Source organism: Xyrauchen texanus, chromosome 33 (genome assembly GCF_025860055.1).
Source record: "Xyrauchen texanus isolate HMW12.3.18 chromosome 33, RBS_HiC_50CHRs, whole genome shotgun sequence".
In the NCBI taxonomy this organism is placed as follows: domain Eukaryota; kingdom Metazoa; phylum Chordata; class Actinopteri; order Cypriniformes; family Catostomidae; genus Xyrauchen; species Xyrauchen texanus.
Window position 1 is genome coordinate 33,314,808 of NC_068308.1, and position 15,665 is coordinate 33,330,472.

General features: G+C 36.1%; 1 protein-coding gene across 1 annotated transcript in view; it reads left to right on the plus strand.

The window, feature by feature from the left end:
- Positions 1-15,665, plus strand: part of LOC127626652 (60S ribosomal protein L38) — a 357,517-nt gene that overhangs the window by 90,998 nt on the left and 250,854 nt on the right. The window lies entirely within an intron of this gene.

Genomic DNA, 15,665 nt, shown 5'->3' on the forward strand with positions numbered 1-15,665 from the left:
CATATTAAGTATTTTGGTTTCTGATGTCAGAATCCAAGGATTTTGGACCATACCATTTTTGTAGATTAGCTTCAATAAATTGTCCTTTTTTTGTTTAGTTTTTGTTAACTATATACATATTTTCAGTACTGTGTATACAATCTGCAGAAGGTGTACTTCATGCAATTTTTAATGATTATTTCAATTCAGTTTTGTCATATTTTTTAATTGAATTTTCTCTTAGCTTTTTATTCCATCTGTCTTACTTAACCTCATAGTGTCTCTCTCTTTTCTGTGTCCATGTCACCTGTTTGTTCAGTGTCAATTGCATCTACTGATGTAGGCTGTTTTCAAGTTTGGTTCGATTGCTTTATTCGAACCCGTTGGTTTAGCCTGTCTAGCTGACAAGTGTCCCAACACCCATCTAAAGCTAACAAACCAGACCAGGGTGGAATTTCTGCTAAAACCAGAAAACCTAGTCTGGTTAAGCTGTTTTACTTTTACATTTTTATTTTGTTTATAATAGTTGTACACATCTTAATACAACCTGTGTTATATAACAACCAATAGACCTCCAAACTCCAAACACATACTGGCAAAGAGCCAAAACCAGTCCAGTAAAGACAATAAACACACACAGCTTCCCCCATAAGTAACCTTGGGGTGAGAGGCTGAAAAAAGGTTTAGGAGTGTTTCTAGTAGGTAATGTTAAGGATTAGAGTCTTATCAAATCTTGACCCCATTAGACTTCACTGTCTTCTCTTGGATGCCTTTCTCTGAAACAAAGGCCAGCATCAGGACCAGCTATCAGAGAACTCCCGTCAGCTATCTGTAACCAATCAATACACACGACTCCCACATGCCCGCAGAGTTTTGGCTGACACACACACACACGCTCACACACACACACACACACACACACACATGTTGTGTTTCCATGTTTTATGGGGACTTTCCATAGACAGAATGGTTTTTATACTGTACAAACTTTATATTCTATCCCCTAAACCTAACCCTACCCCTAAACGTAACCCTCACAGAAAACTTTCTGCATTTTTACATTTTCAAAAAACATAATTTAGTATGATTTATAAGCTGTTTTCCTCATGGGGACCGACAAAATGTCCCCACAAGGTCAAAAATTTCAGGTTTTACTATCCTTATGGGGACATTTGGTCCCCACAAAGTGATAAATACACGCTCACACACACACACACACACACACACACACACACACACACACACACACACATACACACACAAGCCTGCCAGCACTACAAACAGTGCATCAAAGCTCCATCACATTAGAGATTTCCAACTGAATGTCTTATTTAGCTTTCATGTCTGATTATGTAATACAGCTATGTATGTCTAAACAGAGTAATAAAGAACAGAGGTGTATGGCACTTATATGCATAAAGCAGAATTCACAATACTGTAAGATTATCTCCCTTCTAAAGAGTCATGATTACCCATGATTTTTAAGGTTATATCATAACTGACTGCATGCATTTACATTTCTGTTATTGGTAAATGCTTTTTGTCCAAAGATACTTCTATGAAAGGGCATAATTATGCTGTGAAAACTGTCAAAGAGGTAGCATAAAAGTTTTGTGGAATAACTTAGTGATAGCGACACTACCCTGCTGAAAAGAAGAAGAAGAATTAAAAAAGGTCTTAGAGGGTTTAATTATTATGTATTTATTTTTATTTTTTTGACTGTTATTCTAGCTAGCCAGTCTGGGGTTTGCTTGTCTGCAAGCTGGTCTACCAGTATAACCAGCTGAAAGTGCCATTATTGTGACTTTTTGCCTGAACAACTAATACGTCACTCTTAGTTTGTTGCTTGCACCCCCAAAATGTCGCCTTGCTCCATATTTTAAACGTCACTCTGATTCCAAATTCAGTTAGTTTAGGATGATTTCAATACTTTGCCCAAGGCACCATTTTAAAATGAACACAAAGGACATTTGGGATGTCCTTTGGGACACAAAGGACATTTTCCAAATGCCAGAGCTGTGGCTCAAATTAAGAGAAAAGCACCATAAAATAATCCTCTATTAATGCACTGTATTCTGGCTCATGTGACAGCTTTGTGTGAGAAAAATATCTACATTTAAGTCTTCATTCATCCAATCGCAGCCTGGTCTCGTTTGGCTGCATTTTCCCAGTGAAATGTCCAGCGGGGCGCCAAAAGCAAGTGAAATGTTGTCGTAATCAGACAACGTTTTAAGGTGAATATTAGAAAAACTCACCTTCCTAACCTCAAAATTTAACCTAAACCTAACCAATATTGATCTGGTCAAATGAGAGGTAGACACAAAACAGACATCCTTACCCTTACCTAACACCTAAACGTAATCGATAGTTTACAAAAACAAAATGAGAAATAAATAGCACATTTTCAGATGCAACCACATAATTTCGTGTCACTTCTATGACACTCTCGTCTCATGTGTCAGTTTGCATGCTTGACTGGTCTGGAGCCGTGGTCTTCCAAGTCCAAAGTCCACCACTATATCAGCAGAATCTAATAACATTGGATTAAGTGTGCACATGTAGGGGAGTCTTTAATACAAGTGTTACAATGTAAGTGTTAATAAAGTCATAATCAGCCATTGCAGTCTTGATTTGTGTAAAAATTAATAAAATGCACAGTTCTTTTAGCGCCTCTGGTGTTAATTTCACCAGTAGACTGCAAAGAGATGTAGAAACTAATTTATAATATACGTTTTTATTAAATGTATATTCTATGAGACAAGGTTGTCCCATCTGCTGATACACTCAAATCCCACAATTACTTAAACGTTAAAAAATTGCCGCCTCAAGAAGCATTACAACAGTTTTGGTGTCAGCGAATTAAAATGCCATTGCATCCTTGGGGAATATTTTCAGCGATTTAAAGCTCAAGTTTCACTCTATTCCTACACAGATTTATGGCATGGTTTGAGGAGACTTTGGATATGTCTATACTAATACGTTTTCGTTTGAAACTGCATTAATTTAGCTATATTTATACCTCTCGTCCACACTAGAACGGCATTTACCTTCACCGAAAACAGAGACTTTCAAAAACACTCTCGATTACCACATACTTTGAAAAATGTTGACGTTGGGAAACTGAAAACTGAGTTTTCAAACTGAAATGGATTAGTGTGGACATGGCGTTTAAATGCAGTTTAAGTCATTTGGAATACTTTTATAGAGCTTATTTTTTTATATAATTTTCTGGCATTATTTGAATCAATTATTGTGACTACTTGGATTTGCCTGTAACATATTTTACATTGTTAACAATTGCTAAGGTTTAGGCATAGGGGTGGGATTATGTGTTCAAAAATATCTGTATTGCTATGTAATGTAACTAAAATGATTGTGACTACCAAATGTATCTGCCTATTACATGTTTTATATTGTTTATAAGTGGTTATGTTTAGGCTGGGGTTAAGTTGGTGGACCTAAAACATTGATATGATAGTATAATGTAACTGAGTATAATTAAACATATTGTGGTTAAACATATCCATATAATCCAAAAGATTTCCAAGCCAATGGTGAAATCCTAATGCAGGCAAAAAGTTGCTACAGTGACGTTTTCGTCATGAGATTGCCCTGGCCCAAAACATCAGCAAAACAGACAAGCCTGACCAGTTTGGGCAAACAATGTTTTAGTCCTGTGTAAAAGTAACATAAGAGCACAGTATAATGTATAAACCTGAAACATGCACATGGTATAATGTTCATATGAGGGCTCATGAATACATCATATCTACAGTAATGCCATTTTAAAATGAACACATACAAAACAACAAAGAACAAAAGTTGAGTGATATATTTTATCTCTGCAGTCGATTTTACAATTCTCCACCCCAGTGGACAGGCACAGTTACATTACCCCAGGTCCCCATATAAAACTAATCCAGTCCAAATAAGGCTAAAGACTGCGAGATGAAAGACCGGAAAAGAACAATGCAAAAAAAACAAAACGCTAGATGATGAAAGACGAGCGAAGCTCCAACCGGCCAAGGATTTTGCTGAACTGTTGAATCACCTATAAAGGAACAAACAGGCTGCTGTTTCTCTGCTCTGTTTATTTCTGTTTTCTTTATCACCGGGATCTTCTCACCCTCAACTGCCCAAATCCACATGGGCTTTACATGAAAAATCTCTCTCATTAGTTTCAAACCAACTTGTCAGAGTGCAGTAATGCAATGTTCTGCAGCCCCCTAGAGATTTATACTATATTCAGCTCTGTGTGTGTGCTTGTTTTGTGGTGGGCCAGATGTCTAAAGGGGGTTTATCCATCTTTAAACACAAAATGCTTTGAGAAAGATGATTTACATATCAATTAAGTATTAAAGGCAGGTCATTTGGCTCCTTGTGTAATGTGTACACACATTTCAGATCTCTGGAGGTTAACGGCAGACCTTACCCATGCTGTGCACACACACACAAACACACACGCACGGACACACACACGCGCGTGCACACATGCACACAAACCATTTTTCTGTCCAGCAGCATGCACACACACTCCTGCTCATTAATCATGGTGGTAGGTGTGTGTGACAGGTGAGCAGAAGGTGCGACAGTTTCACCTCTCTCTGTGCTCGGCAGGAATATAAACATCCTGCGGCGAAGCTCTCCTGCTTCATCCAGACCTCTCTTTCTCCCTCCTTATTCTTACAATTTGGTGATTTTTGCTTGTCTGTTTACACTTTTCATATAAGCGTTGTCTCCAGGCCCCCTCACTACCCTCTACCATGCAAATTTTTTTTATTAAATATTTTAACTAATTTGATGCAAGATATATTCCAGGATCAATGTTGTGGCATAATGTTGATTACTATAAAAAAAAAAATATTTAGACTCGTCCCTCCTTTTCTTTTAAAGGTGCTGTATGTACGAATCAGAAACCCTTGTTATTAGTGACACCTGTGGCCGTTAAGTGAACTGCAGCCAGCTACTTGTTGCTTGTGATCGAACGCACACACTTCATAGGGACATGATACATTGACTGCTTTTATACGAAAGCCTATGTCAGCGTTAGCTAGCTAGCCAGCTTTATCAATCGCTATTAGCTAAATATGGTGGATGATGAGAGTAGCTGTTTATAAAATAGACTGTACATTATAAATACGTTGACACAATTCAGTGTTTATGTGATTCCATGGTCATGCGCTAATATTGTTTTATAATAATAGAATGTATATATTTTCTGTATAACCAAGTTATGTTATACTAATGAATGGAGCTTTTTGCATTATCTTGAACATTGTCTAGCATTCATTTAATGTGTTATAGTAGTTTACCTTGCTGAACAATTACATATTAACATTGACATTATCCTGACATTTAGTATAAAGAGAAGATCGTTGAAATTATTTGAAAGTTACAACTGCAGCGACTTTGTAGCTGCAGTTCGCCAGTGGTGAAGTCGCTAGTGAGCGTTCCCACTACTGGTTGCCTAGTAACATTTATAAATGACTCATTGAAAATGAATGGGATGGTGTCGCTGTCTCGCACGATGTCGCTGGCAGTGTGTACGCAGCTTTAGCCAGATGGAATTCATTAGATCTTTTATTTATTTTTTGGCTTACTCTGAGTTTGTGTAGGAGTCGGAGTTGTGCTGGGAGCCGGACGTTTGCTGTATTTCATCTCTAATATAACGTTACCTAGTGTTGCAGGCTGTCTGTTGACACTGTTAAATAGCAGAAGCGCTGAGGCAAGGCTCTCAGGAGCGCACATAAACGTCACATCCTTTGGATTTTCCCGGCAAAAGCGACCCGCTCCTTTAGCATGAAAATTAGTCTAGAGGCTTTAATAGGCAACATAGGAAGTCTGGGAAGGGCTCATTTTTTAGTTGCTATACAAGCCGTTCACACACTGGCAAAAAAAAAAAGGTGAATATTACATTTTACATATTGCACCTTTAAAAAAGCAAAAATCGAGGTTACAGTGAGGCACTTGGGTTTGTTGACATTATATCGTCATGGCAACAAAGTTGTAAAATTAGCTATAACTTTACACATAAAAGGTGTAAAATCATGTCAACACACATAATGTTTATGTCTTGTGGCTATACTTTTGAAAGAGTGAGTATTTTAATGTTTAAGGATTGGCCCCATTCACTTCCATTGTAAGTGCCTCACTGGAAGCCAGATTCTTTCTTTTTTATTTTTTTTTTTAAAGCAGGGGCAATTCAAAATACAATTTAGTAATAATAGATGATAATTTTCCACCCTGTATCTGGTCTTCAGTCTAAATGCTCAGTTTTGGCCTAAGTGCCTCCCTATGATTATTATGTTTATGCCCACTGTTATGATTGGCTAATATCATGCAGCCCCTCAAATACACAGCCATATAGTATATTTGAAACTCCATTGGCAGAAAATGAACCAGCTCCACAACATAATAAAACTATATTACAGGGTTTTCACATAACGCATACTCAACACATTGCATCCGAATATATTAAACAGTTCACTCAAGCACAACAGCACCGCAAACTATCAAAAAGTAATAAAATGTGAAATATTCATGAAAGGAATTGTTTACTTACGGTTGGGTCCAATAGTGTTTTTAACTGTTCCATCTTTCAATAACAGTTCCTTTGCAAAGCTTGAATGATAATGTGACTGGTTCACAAGCAATCCACTCTGAAATGGGCCGAAAGCAGAAGGGGAATGGACCACAACAGATACGTTTGTAAAATATGCGCTTGTACTGCTCTTAAAACATGGCTCACATATACCTTTTGATATACAGTAGGTCTGATTTAAATTAGCATAAATATTAGTTGCCAACTGAATTGATTGATGCTCCTCAATAAAGTTTAGTTCTATGGTACAGTGATGATATCAGATGGTATTACCATGGTACTTTCATGTACTGTAAAACATGGTCCTGAATGAATAGCTATCATATTTGTGTACTATCGTATCTACAGGCCGGCCTACTGTAAAATATCATGGTATTTCAGACATCATAATATCATGGTACTGTGTGTTTTAATACTCGTTTAGTTGGAAAATATATATACGCGCAGAACAGAGTTGTTCAAAGCGACAGTTGTTGAACTTATTAAATACCTTTCATTTTTAAACAATAAGATATGTTTGCTGGTTTACTGCAAAGGTTGTTGCCTCTATGTTATTTTTTGTCGTTTTTGGAAATTGACAGACTGCTTGATGATTCGGTCAATTTCCATGATTCTTCAAAATTCTTATTTTGTGTTTCACAGAATAACAATATACAGGTTTGAGTAAATAATGACAGAATTTTCAGCAGTGGGCGAACGGTTCCTTTTGGGGTCAGTTCAAGCTTTCACTTTTTACAGTGTACATTGTAGTAAATACTGTAATATGATTTGTACATGCAATATCCCAACCTAATATATCTACCTACATAATTATATATCATCTGATCTGTTACCCTCCAAATATGTTTGAGAGAAATAGCGGCAGAAAAGAACAGAGAGATGAGAGATTGAGGAAGACACTGGCAAAAATTGTTTCAAACCAGATCTGATGTTTATTAAATACTCCTCTCCCTGCAGGCCCACACTCATAGCATCTTAATTATTGAAGTCCTTTATTCATCTCTCACTTACTAAACGCCCCCTCCCTCACTGTTTCCATCTCTTTCTTATTTAGTGATTTTCCTTCACTAGAGGTGGTATCAGAGTATTGGATCTGTGGTGGTGTCCTACAGAGAGCTATGATGATATTTCACAACAATTGAGTTCTTGATGTTTGTTTTCCATCTCCATAAAAAAAAAGTTAATTAACTATGAGAAACCGAATAGCCCAGAAGAAATTAACGTTTTACAGTAGTTTTATTAAAGATTCTAAATTAAGATTTTAAAGGCAGCTGGAGAAATCATGCTATGATGGATGTCACTCCTTTCTCCTTACAAAATAAATAACTGAGGTGAAACTATGGTGTGGTGACGTTATCGTATGTTAACACCATGACACTTTGAGTCTGAAAAACTTAAGAGGTTTAGAGGTAAAACAGCTTGTCACTGGGGCAGTACCTTCAAAAGGTACACCCACTGTACCTCCTTAACACCTTAAGGTACTGTAATGGGATCAATGGAAAGGAGGAGGTGAGAACCGGCTTGTCAATATAAATAATAGTTTAATATAAAACTTAAACAAAAGACAAACACACACATGACGGACATGTCCGTAAACAATCTCTCTCTCCCGCAGGATCCTCTGCAGTCGACCTCTATCCCTCTCGAAGGCTTGATTAGCCTAATACGGGACCGGGTGTGTAGGATCACGACCCGGCCCCCCCTCCGCCCTGCCACAGGTACTAATATGTACCCTTAATGGGCAGATAAGGTACAAATACATTCCTCTCATGGCACTTTTCCACTGCACATTATGGTTCGGTTCGACTCGAATCTACTCGCTTTATTTTTCTGAGCTTGCTTTTCAACTGCTGTTTAGTGCCGCCTCATCGTGGCTGGGATTATAGGCTGATCGTCATAGTTGCGCCGCCTCTACTGCCGTGACATCATCTTAAACACGACACATACATAAACCATAAACAATAACACGACCGCTAGCTGTTAGCTACTAGCTCATTGTGCTGCATAAAGCAGTTGTTGCATGGTGTTTTTACACAAGTGTAACAGTTAAATTGGCCTGGTTGTTTTAGGAGCAAGCTTTCCAGTAGCTGGTCAACTAAATAAAGTGAAGCTTTCAAGCAGAGTATAGAGTTATAAAACAAAATGTACCATCCTCCATCGTGGACTCCTATAATGTCGTGGCTGAGTCCAAGGCACTCTCTCTCCCATTGCTCGCCAGTCTAGATAGCGTCCATTTGGTCAAACCACTTCCACTTTTCCTTGATGGCTTTATAGACACTTTTAAGTTTTTTTTACTTTTCCCTACACTGTTGGTAGGTCCGGTGGTAGCTGTGTGCGGCCAACAGCTGAGAAACTTACTGAAAGACTTCTTCGTTTCGCATGGTTTCGTTCGTCGCTAACGAGAGGAACGTCTCCACCTCATTTACTGACCACAGCGTGGTTTTGGGCACAGCCATTTCTTTATCAATTCGAAAGTCATGTGAACAAATGATACTGCTATCGCTGTAGCTAACTTTAAAACTAGCATTTTGCTACTTTTTATGTTAGTGACCATGGGTAACAAACTTCAGATTTGTGTAGCAAAGCTGGTTGAAATGTAAGTTGTTGCAACATATACACAAATAAACCAAAACAGTAGTATACAAATACACACTTTTTCAGCAGCCTTGGTTTCAGAAGTTTTCTTCCCATTCATGCTCCCCACAGTAAACTGTAAATTAATTTCCGAACACTGACGATTAGAGTTAGAGATAGAGATAGAGAGTTTGCATCAAAAGAAAAAAAAAAGGCAAAGGCAACTTAACAGCATTAACTCAGAGAGAGAACTATCTACAGCATTCAATAACAGATGACTTACATTTTTTTTGTAAGAATTATAAATCATGTCATGTAATACAAATAAATACATATATATAAATTAAATATCTGGAATATATTTGCAAACAATTCTGACCTCTTTCTTGTTCATTTTTCTGCTCAATTTCTTGGATTTACAGTAAAAAATAATTCAGTATTTTAATGCCACTCAGGATACTTGTATGCCCAACTAACAATAAGGAACGTTTGTAAACTGGTTTACTGCTGCAAAAAGCTTAATATGGACCTCTCATTTAATGAATAAGAAACAGCAAGAACTGACAAATGTTTTTTCAACTTCAGGCAAAAAAAAAAATTAAGCGAGCAATCGGTTGGTTTTCCATTGAAAAAAACATTGACAATGGAGATTAAAGAGGAACATGCAGTTTACACGTCAAGATACTGAAAGGTTGATCATCCAAGTCATCATTGGTCAGCCTAGAATCCCTCGGTCTCAGAACTGGGCTGAAACCTCCAACTAAAATCAAGTATTCACTTTCTCTCAATTATTTCTCTCATTTGTGGACTTCCTGCCTGCATCCCTTAGGTTACATCCCCCATTATTTTGTTAACTGGTGATTTGGCCCAGTTGTAGAACAGTGAGTTAAGTCATAGATATTTGCTCACTCTGTCAATAACAGTCAGCCCCCTACGTATGGATTTCTCCAAAGACTCCCTTGCTTGCACATTCTTCATCTCTTTTTAGAACAGTTATTTGCATAATATTTTGCAAGATTTGCAGTAACTTTAAGTCTCTCAGACACAATAACTATAGATGCATAGTCTATCTGTCTGTCTGCCTATTTATCTGTCTATCTATAAAGCTATCTACTTATGAGGTACATATATTTCTCATCCTTCCCTAAAATAGTAATAAAATTGTCAATAATATGAATTGATTACACTTATAAATACATTACCTACCTAAATTATCATTTCCTATGTGTACACTTTTCTGAGTTAACAATACTTTTATTTCTTTTAATTAATTAAAATAAAATTAATGAATCAAGAAATATTAATCACTTAAAGGCTGCATATCAATAGTTCATTAACACTCTATCATTTTGAAATGCTATATTTCAATAAAATTTCAATCAATCAACCAACCTGAACCAACCCAACCCAACCCAATCTTTTTATTTTATTTTTGTTTCTTCACTGTGAATTGTATTATTGACACTATAACACTATAAATCAAGTGCATTTCATAAAAGAGTGCACTAATATAGAAAATGGGCAGTGATATTTATCCCAAACACATGCTTGTCACTATGCACTTCAAAATGTTGCACATTTATTTAGCTAATGAAAATCCCTGAAATGATCACGTTTATTCTGAGACAAAATAGTTAAAAGGAAATTGTGCAGCCTTCTCTGAAGTAATTAGTCTGAGTCAGCATTATCTTAATATCAGGGGCGAAAATTTCATCAAAATGTTGGGGGGGGACAATTAACATAACAATTCTCAAGAACAATTTGGGGACACCAAGGTTTTTTTTTTTGTTGCCCCATTTGCATTTGTATTATTTTATTCCTTATACAATTATTTTAAGAATATATCATTATATTATTTACAATACGCATATTTTAATTATATTTTAGGGGTCCTGACTCCCGCGATTTCCGGCTACGCTTAATATGTTACTCAAAAATGCATGTTGTGGTCTCAAAATTATTAGATGACTAAAGTTGCACTATAACTTTTGCCCCTATATCTACACAATATCACTATAACCCACCTTTTACCCCAAGTATGTTGGCCTTTTACCCCAGGTGAGGGGTAAAAGGCTTCCTCACCAACTTTTTGCTGAATTTTATTCAAAACAGCATTCTGATATTATTTATTTTCACACAAATTATGTTGCTCCATCCATACTCAATATATATATATATATATATATATATATATATATCGTATATCTAAATATAAATTGATCTTGATACATTTTGTGACCAGAAAAATGCTAATTTTCATTAAGGTGTGCCTTTAGCCCCATTGTGCCCTATACATTGGTTTTATACCAAAATCTGTGCTAATTATGGGTATAAAATAGTACACTACAGGGACAACACAGTGTGGCTGACACACATTATAGTGCATTATATAATGTGGGGAATAGTGAACGATTGCACCAACCTGCATCTCTGAACAAACTCATCTCTGAAATATCTCATAAGAAGCATGTGTGATTCACAAAAATTAAGGAAAGCAAACAAAGGGAGCAGTTACTATATTTCCTGTATAAATAAACCTAATCCGCCCCTTTATCCTCTCCAACCAAATGTCCCCCTACACATGTTCATGTATCTACCACACTAGCTTATTTCATCTAACACTTTTTCTGTTTGTAGTTAATTATCATTCTCTTTGTCTTGTTTACCTCACATCTCTTTCTTCCATCCCTGACTTGACCTGTATTCTTTTATTACTGGGAAGCAATAGAATGGTAATTGTGGTTGGCGTGGGAGCACCCTAAACGCCTTCCCCTCTGTGAACGTTTGAAGCTTTGCTTTCTTTCTCCATGATGGATTTTTAATGATCTCGCCCATAAATGCAATGCCAGTTGTTGATGGCAGTGATAACAATAACTATCAACAAACTCTCAAACAGACCAATTAAAAAAGAAGCTAATATCATGAACTGCTCACCCACAAAGGTTAAATTAAGCTGGTGTAATGAGACTGACTTGAAAAACCCTGTATGATGCTGAACTCACTGTCAGCAGAAAACAGGTTTTCTTTGTGAATTCTGGGAATTCTGCAGAACGCTTTGGGGGAGTAATGCGTACATGTTTTTTAAAGCTCCTGTACAGACACATTCATTTGCATAGTACAGACACATTCATTTGCATAATGCAATCCTGTCCTCCTCTGTCTAAACAGTGAGAGGAGAACAATTGACTGTCTGTCAAGGTTAGTTTTATTTTTTAATCATGTTTTCACTTTTATAGATGATAAATTTAAATTACTCTTTGACAACATGCTGGCCACTTTTTCACATTTCACATCCAGTCATTTCATAGATGGTGGTTCAGGAAATATATAGTGTTCATTTGTTAATATATTTACCTGTATTTATCACCAAAACACAATCAAGACCAATAAGCAACTAAATACATTTTCAACCAACCAGCATATAGGCAGATAGACAAATGTAAATGTACACACACTTGGCACTTTATTGGGAACACTATGGTCCTAATAAATTGCCTGATGTGGTCTTCTACTGTTGTAACACATCTGCCTCAATGTTCGACATGTTGTGCATTCTGAAATACTATAATGCTCACTACAATTGTACAGAGTGGTTATCTGAGTTACAGTAACCTTTCTGTCAGCTCAAAACAGCTGTGTTGTAGTACCATATTGTCATGGTCTTGGTCTTGTCATGGACTCGTGAGCAATTTGACTCGGTCTTGACTCGATGTCAAACAAGTGTGGACTCAGACTTGACCCCAAGTCCAATCAAGTCCCTTTGCAAAAAAATACACAGTGAAAGTTTTGACTTATCTGACAAACATTTTTGACTGACAATATCAGAGATTTTTATGTTTTTCCCACATTTCAGCCTGCTGTGATGCCCAGTTCATTAATTGTTTTGAGTCGGTTCTTTTCAGCAAATTGGCTAGCAAAAAGTTCTGAATCGATTGGCTATTCAGTCCGATTTGTTCAGACTGCTGACTCACTAAACAAATTGCAGCAGCTTCTCACTCATTAAAACAACATCGTGATATTATAAAAAAGGAAAACAAACTAGTCATTGGATAAATTGGATAGTTACCTACAGTCAACAAAAGACTGCGTTTTGAGAGGTATCTTTGAGAAACTTCCATGTGTACTGTGGTTTGATATTAAGGGGCTGTTCACAACAAACACGTTCGGTTCCACCCATGCTATTTTTCAGTTGATTTTCTAACCTCCATGAAGTTGGCACCCCATATAATTAAATAATCACCAAAACTATTTAATTTGTTTGTGCTCGGTTTGTGCCGTTAAAACAAACGTTGTAACTATTTCCCTTCCTTAGATATAGCAAAAATGTTTTCGGGAGTGGCGACATCATTCTCCACCCCATGTTGTTTAAATCGCTCCAAACCAGTGTCATTCGTTTGTGCTCGATTTGTGCCGTTAAAATGAACACTTTATCTATTTCCATTGCTTAGAAACAAATATGATTCGGGGCTGTGACGTCACTTTCCACCGTATGTCGTCCAAATCGATCCAAACCGGTGGCATTCATTTGTGCTTGATTTGTGCCGGTTTGTGCTGTTGAAAGAAACAATCTAACTAATTCCATTACAAAAAAATAACAAAATGATCTCCCGGATCTGTGACGTCAGTCATGTATTTACCTCATATCATCCTATGCTTTCTGACTCGTTCGTTTGTGCTCCCTCGGTGCAGGTTTCTTACCGTTGCTGTCATTGTTTTTAATTTTTGAATATTGACAGTTTGATCATTGCAGTAACTTCAAGCTTCAAATCCAAATCACATATGCCCTGTATTTGTGAGTGCGGTAATTTAAGTTTTATATTTGACAATCATAACAATAATCATTAAACTCTCCGTGCAAATCACATTTTCAAGCCAAACAAACCTGGACATGCATGAATAGGTTTTCTTTGCCTAGCACAAAGCTGAATTAAAATTTTCATATTTATTTTATTAGCCCTATAAATCATTTAAACAATTTAACCATTTGATATTATGACATCACAAAAAATAAGAAATGTTCTTAAAAATATATATTTTGTGACACAAGACTCTGTTTGTGGAATTTACATTCTATATGTGTTCAAATAAATATTGTGGTGTAAATGTTTGTAATAATCTAACTCCATTAAACTCAATATATATATATATATATATATATATATATATATATATATATATATATATATATATATATATATATATATATATAGAATAAAAAATATTCAGATAATTAAAATGCATTACATTCTTGTGGTAGAAGAGTTAATCATTGATAAGACAATACAAAAAGCGCCTTTAGAATACAATGTATTGTTTACTACCATATTATTGAACATAAGTCAATCATTGGCATACAGTTCACAGCAATCCATTTCACTAGCGAATTTGTCAATCAGTTGGAGATTTATTATGAGGGCTTGTTTAAGGACCCGTCAATTTACATCTGCGTCAGACATGCTTGTGTAGCTTCTCGGGTGCGTTGCATCATAAACATAAAACTTTTAGGTCACTGTGTCAAGTTAAATATAGTTTAATACTTTGCGCTCCATCAAGTGTTTTGAACACAAGAACGTAATGCATGTTTGTGTTGTTGCTGCTGAGGGTTGTTTTCTTCACTGTATAAACTGCGCATTGCCACACAGCTGAAGTTTCACTTACTGCCCTCTGGAGTAAACAAGTGGTACTATAAGCTTGCATTTCTCAGGAATCTTCCATATCATTGCGGGCATTGCGACAAATTGCGTAAATTTGCGTTATTTTTAGTCAAATGAATCACACTGAATTAATGTGTTAAATCGACAGCCCTATTAATAAGACATTCAGCAAATGCCTTTGAGACATTTATGATTTAGAATTATTGTAAATCTGATATTTTTAAGATGTTTAGCAGATGTTAGATGCTTTCCAGATGAAACGTATGTTAAGTGTTATTATGGTTTGATGCACTGCGTTGGTCTGAAAGGCCTCTGGTCTATTAGAAATGCTTTAGCCATTAGTTACATGCTACACATATTGAAGAAAATGTAAAAGTACTTCTCTCAATGTCATCAGAATTCAATGGTTGCTGAAATATACAAACAAAAATGCGAGAAAATCTTGTAAGCAAACGTAAACAGAAATGCTTACTTAACTTACAATGAATGAAATATAGTAGTGCAATCGAGGGAATTGTTAACAAATTACATTTAAATGTTAAATTCACTTTCTGAGCAAACATTTTCAGATTTAATATATTATTGTTTGTTTTTTTTAGGCCAATTTTAGTAATAGTACATTAATACTGTATTTTGTAAAGCAGAAATATTTACTTAACTTGAATGGAATATAATAGTAGCCTATACACAATCTGGTAGTTTGTAGTATTGCCATGCTAAGCACTTTGAACCTTTAATTTGAGTTTTCCACTGACATTTTGTTAACACTGACTTGTCGTTATTGTAATACCAATTTGTTCACTTAACCCAAGATCGTGATGCAAGTGGCTAGAGCCCTTCCTATATTTTTATAGTTT